This window comes from Canis aureus, chromosome 30 (assembly GCF_053574225.1).
Source record: "Canis aureus isolate CA01 chromosome 30, VMU_Caureus_v.1.0, whole genome shotgun sequence".
Taxonomy (NCBI): Eukaryota; Metazoa; Chordata; class Mammalia; order Carnivora; family Canidae; genus Canis; species Canis aureus.
The window spans coordinates 20,713,593-20,736,296 of NC_135640.1; the positions used below are offsets into that span (position 1 = coordinate 20,713,593).

General features: G+C 32.8%; 1 long non-coding RNA gene across 1 annotated transcript; it reads left to right on the forward strand.

The window, feature by feature from the left end:
• The first annotated feature begins 9,547 nt into the window (after window positions 1–9,547).
• On the forward strand, window positions 9,548–22,504 carry LOC144301695 (uncharacterized). The gene is made up of 3 exons (XR_013368425.1): window positions 9,548–9,577; window positions 12,740–12,797; window positions 22,406–22,504. It is a non-coding gene; the product is annotated as an uncharacterized LOC144301695 (long non-coding RNA).
• Window positions 22,505–22,704: the final 200 nt, after the last annotated feature.

Consider the following 22,704-nt stretch of genomic DNA (forward strand, 5'->3'; position numbering starts at 1 on the left):
ACTGTGAGAAATAGATTTATGTTGTTTTTAAGTTACCCAGTTTATGGTATCTTTTTTAAGTATCCTGAACAGACCAAGACAAGGGTTTACTATGTGCCAGACATTTATTGGAATCAATGCTTTCAATCCTCAAAACAACCATAGAAGAAAGATATTGTGAAAATTACTATTATGGATAACATAATGGAGGTTTAGAAAAGTTGGATAATTTTTCCAAGATCATACAACTAATTGGTGGTGTAATTGTAATCTGTTTGCTTTGAGACTTAAGATTTTAAATGAAATTAAAGTTTTTATATAATTCTCTCATAAGCTATATATATTTATATACACATATCAGTTATGTATTTATGTATGTCTTATATATATTTTGTATATACTTGTGTGTTCTATGTTGCAAAATTCAAAATAATAATAATAATAATAATAATGACACTAGATAGAGTTTCATTAACAGGGAAGTGGTAGAGATCAAGGGACAGCCAATTAGAGTGGACAGTGGTGGAGATCCTCAAAAGAGTATCCCATTAAGCTGTCTAGAGAAAAATTGGGTGCCAGTATCCTCCTTGTTTCTAACTTTCTTCTTTGCATTAGATGTTTCCATAAGTGAATGAATTGTATTTTAATTTTACAGATGGATATTTAAAACAAGAAAACAAGAGAATAGGAGTGTTTGATGTAGCTCTTGAGTCTAAGATATCTGATTTACTATATCATACATAATTGAACTTAAAAAATATTTAAAGTTTGTGAAGTTGACAATTTGTTTTATTGCTGCTTACCTGCTAAATTAAATATGAATGGTCTGTTCTCTTTTATTTATGATAGTCACACAGAGAGAGAGAGAGAGAGGCAGAGACACAGGCAGAGGGAGAAGCAGGCTCCATGCACCGGGAGCCCAACGTAGGATTCGATCCCGGGTCTCCAGGATCGCGCCCCGGGCCAAAGGCAGGCGCCAAACCGCTGCACCACCCAGGGATCCCTGAATTGTCTGTTCTACCTAAAATATATCTTATGTGTTTAGGTCTATCTACCCTGTAGTTTCAAATAGATCAAAGCCTGCCTATATATTGTCCTCAGCTGGTTCAGATTTACCTAAAAAAGTCTCCCCGGGTCCTCATCCCTAGGTTTGTCAATATTTTCTTTGCTTTTGTTCTTGTTGATTTACTTGTTATTCTAAGCATATGAACGTAGCAATATAAGCTGTTTGCCTGTGTTCGTTGGTCCCATTAAATTGCCTTTTAAGGGCAAGGAGCAAATAAAAACTCTAAATCTCAAACCACTTATTGCAGTGTCAGGCACCTGGGAATGAACAATAAATATGAGTGGATGACAAATAGTGGAGCATTGAGAGGCATAAATAAAGACAGGGTGGAAATCTAGTACCACACAACTCTTAAGCAACTTGTCTTGCCCTGATAAACCTTTAGAGTTAAGGTCAAAATATCACCAAGTTTTGTGTTGATTAGCTCTATACACTCTCGCTTTTACAGTCCTGGGAGCATAATGCTTAGTATCGATTTTACTCTGATGATTGCTTAACAAGCACAGTTATGCCTAAGTGACTGATGAGACAAGTGACCTGCCAAAGGGGCAATGGGAGAAAGAAATGTATCTACTGTAAAGGTAAAACAATTAGAATGAAATATACCGACCAAGCTTTGCCAGTGTTGACTTGCTGAGTCAAACTTTAAGTATGTCTTTTCTTAATAGGAGGAAGAAAATGAATTGCCTAAGGATATTCACATATCTTTGCAGAGTATCTATTTGATTTCTGAATTTAGTTCCAAAATAATTATGCTGATTATTCTTGTGTAGTGAGATTGAGGTTATGTAATTTAGGCAACATGGTCATCACTGTACCTTACCATCATTCTACCTTACTGAAAAATGTAAGATTTAGAAAAAGTAGTCTCTGCATTAGACATCAGAACTGTTAATGTTTTTCCCCCAAAGTGATACTCGAGCCTTTAAATCATTTTTTAAGTCTTATTATTTTGTTAATAAATATGACACAGCAGTGTCATTCACTCTGACAATGTAGTAAAAGTGTTGGAGTTTCCAGTTCTTATATGGAATAATCTTCACTTATCTAAAGATTTGCTTATCAACCTGTCCTTCCCTACATCTCATTATAAATTGGAAACGCATGTGAAAAGTTACTAAAGTGCCATATTTTTTTTTGCCTGGGATTTGTAAACCACTTTAATTTGTTCATGTACCATCATTAAACACTCTTTTCTGTATGAGCTCATGCTAAATAGGCAATAAATTAAAAGCTCAAATTCTGCTTAATTTAGTGATTAAATAAATTAAATGGAGAAAAAAATGTGACTAAAGTAAAGCCTGCCCTGAGACACAGGGTAACTGCAAGAATTAGCTCAAAATGGAAGTTCTATATTAGCAGTAGTGACCACATTTTCTGAATTCTCTTTTGACACTTACTCAAAATTCAAGTTGATATTATTCATTATTTCAGCTACTATGCCTCTAGACATTTATTAATTTTAACCTGCAGCTGTTTAACTTATGACCTACAACTACTAAAATGACTTCCAGGATAGTTTAATATTTATGTTGCAAAGGGCATAGCTCAGGTTCAAATAAGTATAGGGTTGGAATTTTTCATCCATTTCCACTATTTGGTGTTATCAAAACTAATTGGGTTCAACAAAAGGACCTAAGTGATAGAGAAAAGCTAAAGCCAGTAGGTACCAATGTTTGCTAAATGTAGCTTTCATTACTTGTAGAAAATTCTGTGGTGTGTCCTTCCAGAAAACAAAATGTGAAGGTCAGGAATTATAGTTTGTTTTTTTTTTTACATAAAGGTAATAATTGGGCATCCATGCTAGGGACAGGGAATGGGCAATTGGAAATTTGGCATTTGACAAATACATATTTTTAATTATTGTGCACCCAGCAGTAGGCAGGAAGAAGAAGAGAGAATCATGATCAGAAGAAACAAGTCAAATAAAGTACATATGGGAGAAATGAAAATCTAAATTCTACCACTTTGAATTCATGAATGCTGGGCTTTCCTTTATAGAGGTAGTACTACTACGTGTTCTTTTTGTCAAGGGTGGAATCATGTTAAAAGAAGGGAAAATGTTGAGAATCCATCATACTGATTAACTCTTGCTTTCCCAATTTGCTAACTCACCTTCATTTTTTTTCCCTCTTTCTTTGTTTGAGAGTGCTCAGAGGTCATTTTCATCTGCAGAATAAGAAATTATAAACATTAGCATAAATCAGTGAGATACTTATGTGTATACTTATGTCAGGCAATCCAATATTCCTTAAATATGTTCCAACCAAGAGGGCAATGGGCAGATGCAAGAGCGAGCAGAATAAGTCAAGAATGTTCACTCTCCTCATCTCTTTTTACTGACAGCAAACTGATTTCCTTTTTTTTCATTTTTCAAGAAACCAACTATAAATATTAGTAAAAACTATCAGAAAATACAAAATTTTCACTTTTTTCTAATGAAAATAACGACACATTTTGGTTTTATCTCATCATTTGTATAAGAGCACTGGTTCTAACCATAATTTCACATGATAGTAGTAAGCTGTGCAACAGTGGACAGCAAAGGAGTGAAGCCACTATTCCTTTACTGGAAATGCTGGCAGCCTATTTTTTCTATTCAGTAGCCACTAAAATGGCGGAAAGCAAACATAAAAGTGTGTCTTGCATAAGAATGTCATCTATTATGTGTGTTAAAATAATTTAAGAGCATTTACATAAGAAAAGCATATATAGCACCAACCTGTAGGCACACACATGTGCACACACACCACAATTCTATACAGATTTATGTAAATTGCATAACAAAGTATTTTAGGTAAGGTGAATTTTTAATTTGCATTTTTGCCCTTATAAAACTAACTGCATTTCCAGTTGCTCACCAATTCCCCACTTCTCAGTGGTTTGAATCAGGACACTTAGGCATATTTGGGATTTGTGAGAAAAAATATATATGTATATATTTCACCAGTGTAAAACCATGCAAGCAAACCTTATAGGATAACACATATGGTGAACTGAAGCAGCTGGTGGATGTTTGAGTTGTGTGCGTTTTTCTTTTCCTACAGTTTGGTTCAGCCGGGTGCAGTTTTCTGTGTTCAGCCAGTATTTCTCACAAATTATAGCATACATAAGCAAACACAGAATTCCCATTACATTTAGAGTTTTTACTAATATATCAATCATGTGGGAACAAATTTGTGGTTTCAAAAAAGCATTTTTGTAGAACTCACTAAATTGGTATATCTTGATTCCTTCTGTAAGGCCTCAAGGCTGTGCAGTTCTAAAACAACTCTCAAGATAGTACAATTCTTACTTGCCTGTTGAAATCTGGTACTCATAACTCTTTTATGAGAGATAGAAACTAATGGTAATGGAGACAGAATGAGAGAGAGACAGTTGAGGAATAATTACTACAACATTCTATTGTTTGTTCATGGAACATCTATGCATGCAATTGTAAATCTTCCCTCCCTCTTGAATACAATTTACAACATTAAATTATTATAATAACAGGTATGGGCATTTGTCACTTGGCAGTGTGTCATTATTTAGAACTCAGGGAACACACACACAGTGCAGAAGTCAGCATCCTTCCTAAAAGTGATCTCCATAAGTTTCTCTGGGTTGTCCAAAAAAAAATCCTTGGACTACATAGCCATAGATGATGAATCCCCATTTACAAGTTAGTTCGAGCAAAGTGCATGGAAAGGTTTAGGGTGTTGACTCAAATGTGGTTGCATCACTTCAAGCATGTGTGAGACTAGAAAACTGACAATAAGTTTTTTTTTTTTAAATGAGGAAAGAAAAGTGGGTAAAGAAGAGAATAGTAAAAGAAGAATGATAAATTATTATAAATCAGATGTCTCAAAAATAGTCGAGGGACTTACTAGGTTTTCCAAGTTCAAAATTATTTGCATAATGATTCTAAGACATTATTTGCTCTCATTCTCCTAAGAGAAAAATATAGGGTTTTCTAGAGGCTCTATATGACTTGTGACATTCCAAAATAAAATAATAATAATAAAGTAGAATAGATTTAATAATCCAGTAGTTTTCCGTTAAGCCAGACAATGTGAAATGTAAAATGATGCCACTCTTGTCATTAATATTTGTATGGAAAGTACAGTAATTTTCATATATATGTTATTTATATTAACATATAATGGTTGTATTACTACTGTTTGTTAAACTAATATATTAATATTTTATAAAATCAGCTTAATTTTAATGTGATAAATATTGGCAAGTAAATTCCATATTAAAAGTTTTTTAGGTCTTCACTAATTTTTAATAATTTAAAATTGCCATGACCAGGGCAGCCCTGGTGGCTTAGTGGCTTAACATAGCTGTCGGCCCAGGGTATGATTCTGGAGATCCAGAATCGAGTCCCACATTGGGCTCCCTGCATGGAGCCTGCTTCTCCCTCTGCCTGTGTCTCTGCCTCTATCTCTGTGTCTCTCATGAATAAATAAATAAAATCTTTAAAAAAAAATTGCCATGACCAAAACGTTTGAGAAACAATGCTATTAATTAACTTAAAAACTCTATTGTAGAAATATATTTTTGTAAGTTAAGCCCCAACATAGGCTTGAACTCACCATCCCAAAATCAAGACCTGAGCCTTGAAATCAAGAGTCTGTTGCTTAACTGAGTGAGCTATCCAGGTGCCCCTGAAATAAAACTTTTAAAGATGATTTGATTAATGCCTATATCATCAGTGTATAATCTCACAAAATGACCTGTTTAGTAATAATTTGGGTTTATATTTTCTGATTTTTTATTTTAAAATTTTCCTGTGTGTTTCAAATCACACTAAAAATAAATGATAAAATCAGGGAGAAATAATGATCTGTTGCTGTGGTTAAATGTGCTGAGTCAAATTGCTCGGTCTATAAACAATCTTAACTTTGTTAAATCAAGAAATACAGTTAATTTAAAGATTTTGTTCGTTTGCTTATTTATTTATTATTTATTGTACATGTGTGCAAGAAGATGGGGAGGTGCACAGGGGAGGGACAGAGAGATTCTCTAGCAAACTCTTGCTGAGCATGGAGTACCATGTAGGGCTGAGATCATGATATGAGCTGAAACCAAGACCTGGTCGCTTAACCAACTGAGCTACTCAGACACTGCCCTAGAAATGCTGTTATTTTACATGAAACCTCCATGAAAGCATAGTACTTAATTAAAGTAATAATAATAATAGGGAGGCATCAAATTCTAAAAAAATAAAAAGTGTTAATGAGACACTAGTTGTTTGACAAGGAAGGCCTAACCACTTGCATTCTTGCGTTGATGTTTACTGGGCATCCTTAACTTGGTATAGACAAAATAAAGCTCTTTGCTTTTCCACAAACCTATATACTTCTCAGTTACAACAATCTAAATGTTACTACTGTAAACTGAGTAGCTCAGGGGAATAAAAATAAGATGGCAAACTAGCTTTAACGTATGCACTCGAGTCTGCCACCTTTTTTATCTTCCAATGTTATATGATCTCAAATAAATAAATAAATAATGATATTAATTACTAATCCATTGCCACTAAGTAAATTCTATAAAAGCAGTAACAAATGTTTTAAAAGTGGTGTTGTTTCTGGGGTCTTTATTCTGAATCATTTTTCATTTGTATAGATAACATAATTGATTGATTCTGTTACTTGGTTTGTTTGCTTTGTTACGGATATGCTTGCTTGTTTGATTGAGGCATTCATGGAAGCAATATTGACTGAGTTATTTAACTCCTGTCAACATTGTTCATTTGATGAATATATGAACTGGGGTGAAATTATTATTTAAAAAAATTCTCTATCATTTTAAAGCCTTCAGAACTTAACCTAAATCAGAGATGTTTTACTGCATTGATCCTATCAATTTTAGAGTTTTATCAATTGTACTTAATTTGGTCCATTGAATTTGCCATCCAAAAATTTTGGTTTAGTTAACTTTATTTCCTCCAAGATTGTGTTTGGAATATTTATCTCCAATGTATTATTAAATTATCCTATTTTTACTTCTATGATATGCTACCTTCCTCCACATGTTCAAAATTGGTCTGGTTAGTCTACATCAGTGTTTCTAACTGGAAACTGTTTAACTTTTGTTTTATGGTAGATAAGCACTATTAGTTTCACTGACCTTCTCTACTCTCTCTAAAAGTTCTGGGTTTGATCCTTTGAGGTCATAAAATAAAATGAAGAAAATTACGAACTAAAGACCTTATTCAGTTTGTTCTAATATTGAATGTAATTTTGGAGAAATATGAAGCTAGCATTGTACTCTAAAGGTAATCTGCCTATGAAGGTTATTTATTTTCCTTCTTTCTATAGGTGATTTTCCTTCCTTCTATGGGTGAACAATAATATTTCATTAGAATTAAGTTATTAATATGTATTCCTTTTTAAAAATAGAATTGAATGATCCATATCAATCTTTAGGTCTTTCTTTCAGGGAAATTTTCTTTTATTATTTCTTTCAATATAAATTTTCTTATATTTGTAATTATGTCTTTTTCAGGGACACGACTCTTCTTCTTTTTTATTTCTTTTTCTTTTACCTACTTTCAAATCAGCTTTTATTTACATGCTTGTATCTTTTTATTTATACAGTTTTCTTGTAGCTTAATTTTTAATTTTTATTTTTGTTGCTTTTATTAAATTTTGATTTCTATAATGACACTGTTGCTTTATATATTATCTTTATTTCCTTGTGTAGTTCTATCACTTATTCTGTACCATCTATAATAATTTTATGGAATCTTCTTTATGTTGACCACATAAATTTATTTGAGAACATATACAAAATAGGAATGATAACTAACAATTATTGAACACATTCAGAATTTCTTCAAACCTAAATTAAATCATTTCACAATTTTTGTGGTATTTCTGATCCATAAATATTACAAAAAAATATCTGGAATTTAATAAGAAATGCTGTGATGAACTAGCTAATCTATTATATAAGTTACTTATTTAATATATAACACTCTGAATATTGATTTTAGACATATAGATGAGGAAACTGGAATTATATAGGTGAAAGAATTATATAGGTAAAAAATAATAAAAATTACAGCAAAGACATAGAAAATGAGATATAAGATGCCAAAGAATATGCTAACTAATCTTAGGTGGGATAGAATGTAACTCTCTCTCGAAGCCTGTCCAGAAGGTGGTGTAATCATGTACTAAAAGGAAGTTATTTCAGTTGTATAGGTCTATAAGATACTTACCTCTGCTTAGAAAAATCAATTGCACGTTCAAAAAAATGTTGAAGAATAATAAAAATATTTCCATTATATTAAAAGTACTAAGGACCTAGGTGTATATCTACGATTCTCATGTGTCTCTCTGCCAGGAACTCATCCTGAAAACCATTCTAGAGCTCAATGCCATCTCAGAAGAAAATACATTTCTGAATAATGGCAACCCTTGAGAATCAAGAGAGAAAGAAGCTGATAATGTATATTTTTGTATATTTTATATGTATAAAAACTGAAAAGTTAATCAAGGAGTTTGTAGTGACATAAGCAGTTTTAATATTAATGAGATTTAGTCTCATAAATGAGGCAATTTTTTTCAATGATGTAAAGTGATTCTGAATTATTCAGAGAATGAATGCAAGATTTTAAACCTGCCTTTAGATTATATTATTACCACCAGAAAAGAGGACTTTCATAGATTTGCTCCCTAGCTCTGTTAATGTGCTATTTAAAATTCTGTATCTTTGATACAATATGATACCTTCTTATCCTTCCTATCCAAACCCTATCAGGTTTGTATATATTATTATGGTTTGATTTACAGCAAGAGTGTTATTTTCTTTACTTAATTACTTTACACTCAATTCAAAGTTTTTAGTTTGTTCTAGTTAAAATTATACTGTGTTTAGTGCTGCTAAGGCCAATGAATTCATTGATCTTTCAACAGGTCCTGTATAATTGGTAACAAAAGACAGAAAAGGCTAATTTAGCAACAAAAAAGCATTGAAGTAAAAGCATGGAAGTGTTGAATTTATAAATCGGACAGAATCAGTTCTCACTGTTCTTTGAAGTGCCCCAAATTGAACAGACATGGATTTAAATTATGGCCTTTGTTATTATTGGGCCATTCAAAGTATCGGGGAATTAGAGGGAGGCAGTTTAGCAGAGAGTGAAAGAGGATAAGCTTTGAAAACAGGTGGAACCAGGTATGGACATTGCAGTTCATATGTGGGAATACCTTCGATAAGCAACTTGACTTTTATAATTTTCTATGTATTTTATTTAACCTCTAAAGCAAAGGCAAAGTATTATATATCTTTCAAAGTTTTTTTGAGTGTGAAAATTGTGCTTATCTATCATAAAACAATAAAACAAATGCAAAGTATTTAGGCTGCTACATAGTGTTCAGTATGTATTAGCTTTTATTTTATTATATACATTCTTTTATATTATTTGCATATTAATTTCACATGATTGGGTCATATTGGTAAACATTGAAAAGAAAACATTAAAGCTTTCCTTTTACTTTCAGCCAAGGACAAGCTCCGTGAAACAATAGAGAACAGGTATTGTATCATTGTTAAAGAGTAGGTCCTTAAATTTTTAATTCTACTGTTTTGGAATATGCCTTCATTATTAGTGCATCATTCAGTTCTCTGTTGCTAGACTGCATTATACACTTTTCTTTGCAAATTGCCTCTACATTTACATATTTAATGCAGAGATCTATCTTGCATCTTCATTACTTAAAAAAAAAAAAATCACCTAGCTTTCTAGAGCATTTAACTTGGAATTTAAATCCTTTAAAATAAAACTTAATTATATTCCTATCTTGGCTCCAATCTAGCTTTCCTAGGGTTCTAATACCATACCAATCTAATAGCATTCCTCTCTGTACCTTTCATAACATACCATATACTTGTTTTTCTCTCCACATATGAACAGCTGAATTCCACTGGAATGATTTGGGACTATTTCATTGTTTTGATATATTTTTTTTTTCCATAATGCTCAAAAGTAGAGCCTAAGAATAAATATTTCTGTTTATTTAGAAACAATGTCATGTATCATATTTTGTAAGCTGTAGAAATATCAAGTATCACAAAAGATATTTTTAACAGTTTATAGAAACTATTCTCTAAAATTATAATGAAAATCAACATATTTAGTCATTAGATAATTCTTATTGCAATTCAGGATCCTTTTACATTTACATTCATAATTTAAGACAGAATTGTAACTAAAATGGATTTATTTAATGTATAAAAAGTTCTTTAAAAATCTTATTTTAACCTAAATAATAGTGAACAATTTTGTTCTCCAATATTGAGTGAATTTTATCATATTTATTATTTAAGGTATTTAGATGGTTAATTTTGTTAACCAAAGAAAGAAATGCATGGAGTCCTCTAATTTATAATAGGAATCTGAACATGATATCTACATAGCAACCTCTTGCTACAAAATCTCTTATAAATCATTGAAATTAGTAAATATCTGGAGACTATTTACTTTCTGGAATTTCTGTAATTGATACATGTAATAAAATTATATTTATTCATGTAAAGATCTACAATTAGGAAAAACTATGAAAACAGATATCCAATTTTTATTCAATTAATTTTAAAAACAAATATGAACAGCGAAACAAAACTTGCTTGGAGAAAAAGAAGGAAATTAATCAGCAGAATTTAAATGAAACTCTCTGCTACTCTGTAGAGAAGGGCTGAAGATGGCAATGGGGTAGAGAACAAGTGATGGCAGCAAATATCCATTAGGTGCTTGTCCTAGGGATCTGCACACACAGATAGCTTTCATACTATGAGAGTACATTGCAGAGCCAGCAGCATGCTCCTATAATAGACTATGTGATGAAAATAAAGAGAGTACCGCCCATGGGGCTCCCAGGGGTGATGACAATGGAAATAGAGAGAGGAGCCTCTATTCTTAAATAACTCTATCACACTATGTCTAGAAAATAAACCTGTGAATGCATAAGTGAGATATGCCTTATAAGTACATAAATATTGATTAGGCACCTATATATATATGTCTTACTAAAAATCCATGTCAAATAATTTTAACTTAAATATATTTCCTTTATTTTTTTTAATATATTTCCTTTAATAATAACTGTACACATAGTTCGCCTCAGTTAAATATCTCTAACTCATCTTGTATCAAAGATACTAAAAATTCTAATATTTTTCATTGTTCTATAAGCTGACAATCCATATATATATGCACACAGATAAGTATATATGTAACTATGTACCTAATATTTAATATCACTTTTTTCTTCTTCCAAAATCAAAATGTAAAGATGTGCTTGTTCTGTAAAAGAAAATACGCGTAAGTGAATTATATTGTAAAAATCAGTGAAAAAAATCTAAGACTAAATTTTATGTATAATCTATTTTATAGAAGTTATTTCTTCCAGAAGTAAAACATCTTTATCACAGAAAATCTCAGTCAAGTGTTGTATAAGCACAACTAGAGTACATTATGAATAAATAAAGCAGAACTATCTATAAGCAAGACTTTTATTCTCTACAGAGGAAATTCCTTAATCTTAAAACCTCATCGATTGCTATCCTTTTCTTAAAAAGTGTTAGAAATAAAAGATGGTGTAACAACAATTTATCAATGTATTTTCCCTTAAATGATATTTTCACAGTTCAATATATGCTGAAAATAGTTCAACAAAGCAATTGACAGGGTAAGGAAAGAGTGCCTTCTCTATAACGTTACATCAAAGGTAGAAGAAAGAGTGGTTTAGTTTAAAAAATCTTTTATGGTAGGAACCAACACAACCATCCTTCTATTATTAGGTGTTGAATTGATGACAATTTTCAAGTGTCAGTAAACAGGGACACAAAGTCATCTATAGCCCTCTCAGGTGTTTACAGATACTATAGAGTCTCTAGAGATTCTGTAACTGCGCTTAAGGCTATACTTCTTCCATTATGATTTTTCCTTTTTTACTATGTTTGGGCTTTGACTGAGTTTTCATCAAAGGTCAAAGTATAAGTTTATTGCCTGAAGGCTTGCTTTCTTTTGAGTCCAAAGAAAGTGTCAACTAAAATAAAAGATCTTCCACTAATATATCCCCTTCTATCCTCAAGTTCACCAACACCTTTATAATGAAACTAAAGATAAGTAAATTCCCTAGATGGGAAGAGGCAAGAACAGGTCTGAATTAGTGATTTCTGTATTTACAGTGATATAATAATAATAAAATGCTTTTACACATACTACCATGTATACAAACCAAAATGTGAAGCATCTTATCATCTGTTCCTAAGAATTTTTGTTACTTTCCTCCTAAATACAGTAAATTTCATTGTACATACTACCTGCCCATTATCCAGGTGGGATCACACTAGGTGATTTCCGAGGCAGAGTTGGTGCAGTTTGATCAAGGTAGCAAGGGTACAATCTTCTCTCTCCAAATTGAGGAAATAATACTAAGCTAAATCCACAAGAAACATAGGAGTGAAGCGAGCTATACTTGCAAACAGGCTTGTCAATTTCCATGCACACTCTCCTTTTTTTATTATTATTGCAAGAATACTTAAGATGAAATGCACCCTCAACAATGTTTAAGTGTACAATATTGTATTGCTAACAATAGGTACGATGTTATACAGCAGATTTAGAACTTATTAATCTTGTACAACTGAAATGTTACAAAACATTAACAACCTTCCCCTTCTCCATCCCTCTAGCCTCTGACATCAGTTCTACTTTCTGATTCTAAGAGTTTGACTCTTATAGATACCTCATGTAAGTAGAATCATGCAGTGTTTGTCCTTTTTAAAAAAGATTTTATTTATTTATTCATGAGAAACAGAGAGATAGGCAGAGACACAGGCAGAGGGAGAAGCAGGTTCTTCGCAGGGAGCCTGATGCAGGACTCAATCCCCAGACTGAGGATCACACCTTGAGCCAAAGGCAGATGCTCAACCACTGAGCCACCCAGGCATCCCAGTGTTTATCCTTCTGTGACTGACTTATTTTACTTAGCATAATGTCTTTAAAGTTCATCCATGTTGTTGCGTATGATGTGATTTCCTTTTTTAAGACTTTAGAACATTTCATTTGTGTATGTACAGCATTCTTTTATTTATTTATACATCAGTGAATATTTAGGTTGTTTCCACATCTTGGCTATTGTGAACATAGGTGCACAGATAACTCTTTGAGACTCTGATTTCAGTTCTTTTGTATAAGCACCCATCATTGAGATTGTTGGATCATATGATAGTTCAGTTTTGTGGGGGGTTTTTGTTTTATTGTTTGTTTGTTTGTTTTTAGGACTCTCCATCCCATCTTCCATAGCAACTGCAACATTTTATATTCCCACCTCTTCTACTTTTAAACACCCAAAGTCCTAGCAGGTAGATGGTTTAAAATATACTTGGAACAAGGTCCAGTATTGAGGGCCTCAATATATGGAGTGGAGAAAGCCCGATGTCGTGCTTTGAAGTATATTGTATCTTTGTTTCAGATGAGACTGGTCATTGATTACTGTGTTTGTAAATGAGAAAATTCAAAGGAGGACTTTGAAACAGCCCAGCCTCAGGAAATGGGACCAGGAACACTTGCTGACTGAATCAGTTGACCCAAGTTCATCAGCTAAGGTTCAGGAATTAGTCACTATTTTCATGTAAAATCATTTTGAAAAGTAAATATAAGAAATCAGACAAAGAAGCCAACTAGGCAGTTTTCATGGCATCAGTTTGGGTTACATAAAATGCACCTTGACGGCCATAGACGTTTTCCAAGGAGATAATGTTTTCCAAAGACTAATGAGCACTAGTGTAGGGGAAAGAAAGAGTAACAAAAACAATAACAACCATAAGCAATCCATATCACACAAATTCCTGGAGATTCAGAGAAAACACAAAATTGAAATGAAAAGACATAAGCCAAAATCTTACTCCTTCTCTTAGCAGCAATGCCATACAAAACGTCACTTTACAACAGTGATAAAGATTACGCACTATTATAACTAACAGATTGTGGTTTGCTGAGTCATGTTCTAGAGATTAGTAAAGAATAGTAAAACTGTTAGGAAATGAAGTTGAAAATTTATGGTGATAGATTCATACTCCAAATACTTTAAACTTGTAAATACCCTACTGCCTTCTCCACCTTTCCATTTAGATATATGATAAACATATGGATTGCAACATTTTTAAAATTTACATACAATATTTTTTATATTCATTTTTAATTTTTTTTAATTCAATAGTTCAACTTAATTTAAATTCAACTAACATTTAGTGCATTATTAGTCTCAGGGAAATAATTTAGTGATTCATCAGTTGCATCAATGCTCATCACATCAAGTTCTGTCTTTAAGGCCCATCACCGGTCACCCCATCCCCCACCGACCTCCTCTCCAGCAGCCCTCTGTTTCCTAGATTAAGAATCTTTTATGGTTTGCCTCCCTCTCTGTTTTCATCTTATTTCATTTTACGTTACCTCCCCTATGTTCATCTGTTTTGTCTCTTAAATTCCATAGGAGTGAAATCATATGGTATTTACCTTTTCTAACGGACTTATTTTGCTTAGCATAATACCTTCTAGTTCCTTCCACATCATTGCAAATATCACCATTTTTGATGGCTGAGTAATTTTCCATTGTGTGTATATATGTGTGTATTTCATATATATATATTTCATATATGTGTGTGTTTCATATATATATTTCATATTTATATATAAAATCTTTATTCATTCATCTGTCAATGGACATCTGGGCTTGTTCCATATTTTGGCTACTGTGAACATTGCTGCTATAAACCTTGGGGTTCATGTGTCCCTTCGAATCGCTATGTTGCATCCTTGGATAAATACCTTTTAGTGGAATTGCTGAGTCATAAGGTAGTTCTAGTTTTAACTTTTTGAGGAATCTCTGAACTGTTTACCAGAGTGGCTGCACCATTCCCTATCATGAATGCAAGAGGGTTCCCCTTTCTCCTCATCCTCACCAATATCTGTTGTTTCCTGAGTTATTAATTTTAGCCATTCTGACTGGTGTGAGGTGGTATTTCATTGTGATTTTTATTGTATTTCCCTGATGCTTACTGATGTTGAGCACTTTTTCACGTATCTGTTTGCCATTTGTATGCCTTTTTAGGAGAAATGTCTTTTCATGTCTTCTTGTTTTTGGACTGCAATTTTTGTTTTGTTTTGTTTTGTTTTGTTTTTTTGAGGGTTGTGTTTGATACGTTCTTTATAGTTTTGGGATACTAGCCCTTGATGTGATATGTTATTTGCAAATATCTTCCCCATTCCACAGATTGCCTTCTAATTTTGTTGATTCCTTTTACTGTGCAGAAGCTTTTCATCCTGATAAAATCCAGTGATTCATTTTTGCTTTTGTTTGCTTTGCCTTTAGAGACATGTCTAGCTAGAAGTTGCTGTGGTCAAGGTCAAAGAGATTGCTGCCTATGTTCTTCGCTAAGATTTTGATGGATTCCTATCTCACATTTAGGTTTTCCATCCATTTTGAGTTTATTTTTGTGTATGGTGTAAGAAAGAGGTCTGGTTTTGTTCTTCTGCATATGACTGTACAGTTTTCCTAACATCATTTGTTGAAGAGACTTTATTTTCTCCATTGGATATTCTTTCTTGCTTTGTCAAAGATTACTGACCATAGAGTTGAGTGTCCATTTCTGGGTTCTCTAGTCTGTTCCCTTGATGTATTTGTTTTTATGCCAGTACCATAAATGTCTTGATGATTACTGCTTTGTAATACAATTTGAAGTCTGGAATTGTGATGCCTCCAGCTTTGGTTTTATTTTTCAACATTCCTTTGACTATTCTGGGTCTTTTATGATTCTATACAAATTTTAGGATTGTTTGTTCTATCTCTATGAAAATGCTGATGGTATTTGGTAAGGATTGCATTGAATGTGTAGATTGCTTTGATTAGCATAGACATTTTAACAATATTTGTTCTTCCCATCCATGGGCATGGAATGTTTTTCCATTTCTTTGTGTCTTTCTCAATTTCTTTCATAAGTATTCTCTAGTTTTCAGAGTATAGCTCTTTTATTTCTCTAGTTAGGCTTATTCTTAATTACCTTATGGGTTTTGGTGCATTGTAAATGGAACTGATTCCTGATTTCTCTTTGTGTGGCTTCATTGATGGTGTATAGAAATGCAACAGACTTCTTTGCATTGGTTTTAAACCATGCAACTTTGCTGAATTCCTGTATCAGTTTTAGCAATTTTTTTAATGGAGTCTTTGGGTTTTCTTCAAAGAGTATCATGTTGTCTACAAAGAGTGAATATTTGACTTATTCTTACTGATATGGATGCTTTTAATTTCTTTTTGCTACCTGATTGCTGAGGCTAAGACTTCCAGTACTATGTTGAATGGCAGTGGTAAGAGTGGACATCCCTGTCATGTTCCTGACCTTAAGGGAAAGCTCTCAGTTTTTCCCAGTTGAGGATGATATTCACTGTGGGTCTTTCATATATGGCATTTATGATATTGAGATATGTCCCGTCTATTCCTACCTGATGAACATGGATACAATAATTCTTATAAAGATACTAGCTCATAGGATCCAACAGTACATTAAAAGAATTATTTACCACAACCAAGTGGGATTAATTCCTGGGATGCAGGGGTGCTTCAACCTCTGCAAATCAATCAATGTGATACACCACATTAAAAAAAGAAGAGTAAGAATCATGTGATCCTCTCAATAGGTGCAAAAAAAGCATTTGACAAAATACAGCATCTTTTCTTGATAAAAATCCAGACTGCAATGTCATTACATTGGAGTTCCATAGCTCCTCCCAGAAACAATCTTCTCTGACAGTCTTTCTCAACTCAGTTGCTGGTTACCCTACGTTTCCATCTACTCAAGCCAAAATCCTGAATTCTATCTTGACTTCAAAATGCATGTCCTTAAAAAAGATTCAAGGGAAAAAAAAAAAAAAAAAAAAAAAAAGATTCAAGGTGATTGAGACACTTTTCACTTGATTTTGAAAAATTATAAGGTCTCTTAAGAACTAGGCTCAGAACTGGCATACTATCAGACCAGTCTCATTTTCATGGCCCAACCAAGTCATAAGCTACATACCAAGTCATGAAATGGAAAAATATACCTTGCTTTTTTTTTAGGCAGGTTTACATTGTCTCACGACAAAAGAAGTCGAGGTAAGAAGGTGAGTAAGTGAAGACAATAATGCAGTCCCCTAAAAGAATAGTTCTACCTCCCTCTTGTATACTTGTATTTGTTCATGGAACAAAATATACCAAATGTCCACTCTGTGCCAAATTTATATAGGTAGTGACAAGGTATTCTTCCTTCATTTTTTTCTAAAGATAATGTTTAAGTGGAAGAGTTAAAAAATAAATAAGGATAATGTAAGATATTTACAGCTTATAATGGGCATTATGTATAGATAAGGATATTGTGATCTTAGAGGAAAAAATGTATTTTGTTTAGTCAGGTAGGTGACATTTAGTTGAGATATACAAGGGGCAAATATGGTAGATCAATAGATGGACAGATAGATAGATATGATCATTTGATTCAGAGCAGTACAAGTATAAGTATACCTGTATACATGTGTGCCTGGGTGTGTATTGGTCAAAGCATACGTTATGTCATCAGAAGTATTGGATTCAAATTCTTTCCCCCACTCACCAAGTGTGTGACATGGGGAAGGTGTTTAAGCTCACCATTGCTGCAGTTATAATTTAATACAATGTAAGACTGAGAGCAGATACCTACTTGGTATAAAGGATAACTTCGAAAAGAGTTTTCCAAATGATGATAGGCTTAAACTTTCAGAATTATTCTTTATGCATTACAATGATGTTAATATCTTGAATACTTATTTATACAAAAAGTTACTTTATATATTATAAACAAAAATAATGAAAAATTTTGAATATTTCTCTTACTCATTTAATATTCAGGTAATCTGTATGAAATAAATGTTATTATTATCTTCATTTTATAGTTGAGAAAACAAAAATTTACAGAAGTTAATAATTTGCCTGCAGAGACAAAGCAAAGACAGTGGAAACTGGAATTTGTGCCAAACAGTCTGAGTCTGAAACTGTATGCTCAGCTACTGTATGCAAGGCCAGTGTATGCCTTGGAACATTTAAAAAACCCTTTGCATTTGTGTCATTTGTGTTACACACATAACAGGTGAATTTATTTATTTATTTTTTTTAACAGGTGAATTTAAAAAGGAAAACAGCACCACTGCCCTCACTCTTGTTTTTTTTTCCACTTTTGAAATGTCTACCTTGGACACTCTTACTTCCCTATTCAGAGGTAATCACTCAGCAATTCAGTGTACACTCTTAGAATTCTTTAAAACTTTGTTTATTAAGGCAGTTTTAGGTTACAATAAAACTGCGAGGGAGGTACAGAGATTTCCTATTACATTCCCCTATCCCACACATGCAGAGACTCATCCATTGTAAACCTCACTTGACAGAAGGGTACATTTTTTTTTTAACCAAGAATGAACCTATAGTGATACATTATAATCACCAAAGTCCATAGTTTACCTTAGGGTTTGCTCTTGGTGTTGTACATTCTATGGCTTTGGACAAGTGTATAATAACATATATCCTTCATTATAATATCATACTGAGAATTTTCACTGCTCTAAAACCCCTCTGTGCTCACCTATTCATCTCTTCCCACTTACCTGGCAACCACTGATCTTTTTACTGTCTTTATAGTTCCGCCTTTCCCAGAATGTCATATAATTGGAATCATACAGTATTTAGCCTTTTTCAGCTTGGCTTCTTTCACTTTGTAATAGAAATTTAAGGTTTGTGTATGTCTTTTTATGGCTTGATAGCTCATTTCTTTTTAGTAGAATAATATCCCATTGTGTGGATGCACTATTTTATTTATACCCTTTTATTTTCCTCTAAATTTTATATAAAAAGTCAGTTTCCCAAGGTTTCCATCCTAAGTTTTTTTTCTCTTATAAACTTAGCCCTTCAATTCCAGCCATACTAATTCTTTATACACTGTTATGTTGAACTCTTACAACTATATTTCTAGTTTTAGTTTAGTTATCTGATTGGCCAAAATCCCATATTTCTGACAACCTTCCAGACATTACCATCTTGATGATCTACAGTAACTTCAGCAAGACTAACAAGAATTTACCCAAACTTGTTTTTAATATCCAATTTTTCATCTAGCTAAAGGGGCATCTGGGTAGCTCAGTCAATTAAGTGTCAGGCTTTTCAGCTCAGTCATGTTCTCAGGCTCATGAGATCAAGTCCCACTTTGGGTTCTGAGCTGAGCATAGCACCTGCTTAAGATAGCAGCAATGTCCACAATAGCCAAAATGAGGAAAAAGTTCAGATGTCTATCAACAGATGAATGGATAAAGGAGATGTGGTATATAGATACACATATATAGATATATAGATATAGGCGGATATATAGATATATACACACACATACAATGGAGTATTATTCGGCCATCATTATTTGGTCCTGCCATTTGCAATGACGTGGATGTATCTAGAAGATATAATACTAAGTGAAATAAGTCAGTCAGAGAAAAACAATTATCATATGATTTCATTCATATATGGGATTTGAGAAACAAAACAGAGGAGCAGAGGGGATGGAGGGAAAAATAAGATGAAATCAGAGAGGGAGAGAAACCATAAGGGACTTTTAACTCTAGGAAACCAACTTAGGATTACTGGAGGGAATGGGGTGGGAGAGGGGGTAACTTTGGTGATGTAATGAGCACTGGTGTAATATAAGACTGATGAATCACTGAACTCTACCTCTGAAACTAATAATACATTATATGTTAATTAATTGAATTTAAATAATTATAAAACAATAAACAAGATTAATATTCTGTTTCTAAATTAAGTAAATAAATCTTTAAAAAAATTAGTGCTGATCCAGTTATCCAATATCAGACTTATTATCAACTCACAATTATTCTCTTTAATCTAAATGCCATTTTCAGCCTGACAGTTTCCCACTGATAGCGATTAGCCATTTATTATTTTGAACACTTATTAGTATTGCTATACGTGTAGGTCTTTCAAATTTTCTGACTTCCATATCCTCCACAGATGATACTCCTGCCACAAATGTGATCATTTTATCTCTATGTTTAATGTTTTATATGATATCTACTTTAATTTTTTATTTTTTAAAAGACTTATTACAGAGAGAGAGAGCATTAGAGAGAGATCACAAGCAGGGGGAAGGGATAGAGGGAGAAGTGACTCCTCCCTGAGCAGGGAGCCGCATGAGGAACTTGCTCCAAGGACCCTGGGATCATGACCTGAGCTAAAATTAGACACTTAACAGACTGAGCCACTCATGTGCCCTGCTATCTACTTTTAAATGTTTATTGGTCAACAAATAAACAAAAAAAACCTAACATATGATATACTGCTATCTATATTTTATTCTCAAACTTCCTTTCCTGAAACTCCACACCAGGTGTTTTCTAGTTTGTTAACACTAGAACCATTTGCTATTAATTGTCCTAGTTAATTCCTTTACACACACCAAATTCCCTTATTCTTCTAAATGTATATACATTTTGATAGAAATTAACCTTTCAAAAATGAGTATATATTTGATTTTATTTACCCTATGTCATGATTCTTCTATCAATAACACATCTTTTGTAAAATATATTTAATAAGCTATCTCCTAATAATCTTATTTAAGATCGTCAATAGCATCCTCAAAATACCTGCTCACATTGAGTCAAGTTTTTAGTTTTGTTAAATACTAATTTATATGAGAATGTTCTCAATTTCACTGTGCTTTGCATCCTATTATTCAATAGTAAATGGAGTCATCTAAGAAATAATTAACAACATTCATTTAAAAGTTAATGTCACAGCATTAACTGAAGTACATTTTCTTGAAACTCTCTTTGAATGACTATGTTAATATTTACAAGTTTTATTAATAAATTTCACTTATCTTTGAGCACATATAAAGAATGTGTATGTATGTGGTAGTCAATCATTACGCTTTATGTATGAGACACCAATCTAATGGTAAATATTCTGGTACAAGGCCTATGCTGGCCAATTTTATTTTAACTTTAAATTATCAGTATGAATATTCATAATATGTAGCAATTTTACAAATGTGCTTGAGTAGGCAGCAATAATTGCTGCAATATGCTGAGAGTTAAATTAACTGAAGAAAACAAAAGTGGCAGGAACTAATTAAAAAACTGGAACAAGAATGAATGGGAATTTTTTAAGTGCCTTATGAAATGTTTAGTAGCCAATTCATTTGTGGGAGGAAAAACATATTATAATTAAGAGATTATTTTTGTTCAGGATGCATTGAATTTTTGCTGTATTTTTACTAATTATTTAGGCATTAACAAATATAAAAATAATTAGTTGAAACAGGTATTTCTCTGATATGCCTAGGAGAATTCTAGTTTTAGGGAGGACAAATTAATATTAATTCATTAGGATTTTTATTATTTATCTGATATATAAATACAAACCAAATGATTTGTGGGAATTGAATACCAACGAAACTACAATCCTTGACCTAAGAAATTATATAATTTATTAAGAAAGATATGTATATAAAAATAAATTTTTGATTAATTTGTTAGAGGTATCAAATAAATTTGATGAAAGCAATGAAGTTGGATACTGATTCATAGTAAGAGAATATTAGGGAGATTTAAGAAGAAGAATATCTTATAGAAAGAAAATAGAACATGGCATTGTGGTAAAAATGCCATATATTCACAGAAATCATATCTTAGTCTTCCTTGGTACCCAGCAAAAGTCAACTGCACTCCAAACCGTTTGGCAGCTGGATATGTCCATATTACTGAGCTTTAGCCTTGAGAGCATTTCCAGGCCCTTTCAGAAAACTACCTTCCTACACTCCATGTTCTCCCTGGAAGCAAAAGACTCCAAAGCCATAAAAAATAGGGAACCCCAAAATAGAGTGATCCTGATTGCATGATGCTTCTGTTTAGTAAACACCATTTTGGTGAATATCCATGATAGGCAGTTATATGAGTGAGAAATAGTCTGATGTTTGTGAGGTCCTCTGTTAGAGCATCAGGTGTCCAACTAGTAAAGAAAGCACATCCTCTATTACTACAATTTACACAGATCATAGGTAAGATAGCATAGGGACGCCTGTGTGGCTCAGGGGTTGAGTAAGCATCTGCCTTTGGCTCAGATCGTGATCCTGAGGTCCTGGGATCGAGTCCTGCATCAGGCAGGACTCTGTAGAGAGTCTGCTTCTCCCTCTGCTTATGTCTCTGCCTCTCTCTGTGTCTTTCATGAAAAATAAATAAAAATAAAGACAATCATAGTTAGGAAAATTATTTTTGAATTTATTTTCCAGGCAACAAGATGAGATACAATGAAATAAGACAAACAAAACAGATGTGAGCAAGATTCTCTGGCAGCAAATGAGAGGAAGGAGGAAGAGGAGATCTGCAAGTAAACCATTTTGTAATTTCACAAAATGGACATGTAGGTATAAGCTAGTTTTAAGGATAAAATTAATAGGCTTTTATAAAGGAACTTTGTAAGTTGGACAAAGAGAAAATCAAAAAGTCTATCAACATACAAGTCTATTCAACATACAAGCTGAGAAAAGGTTAGTGAAGCTTGATGGAATAAACCACACTCAGGATTGAA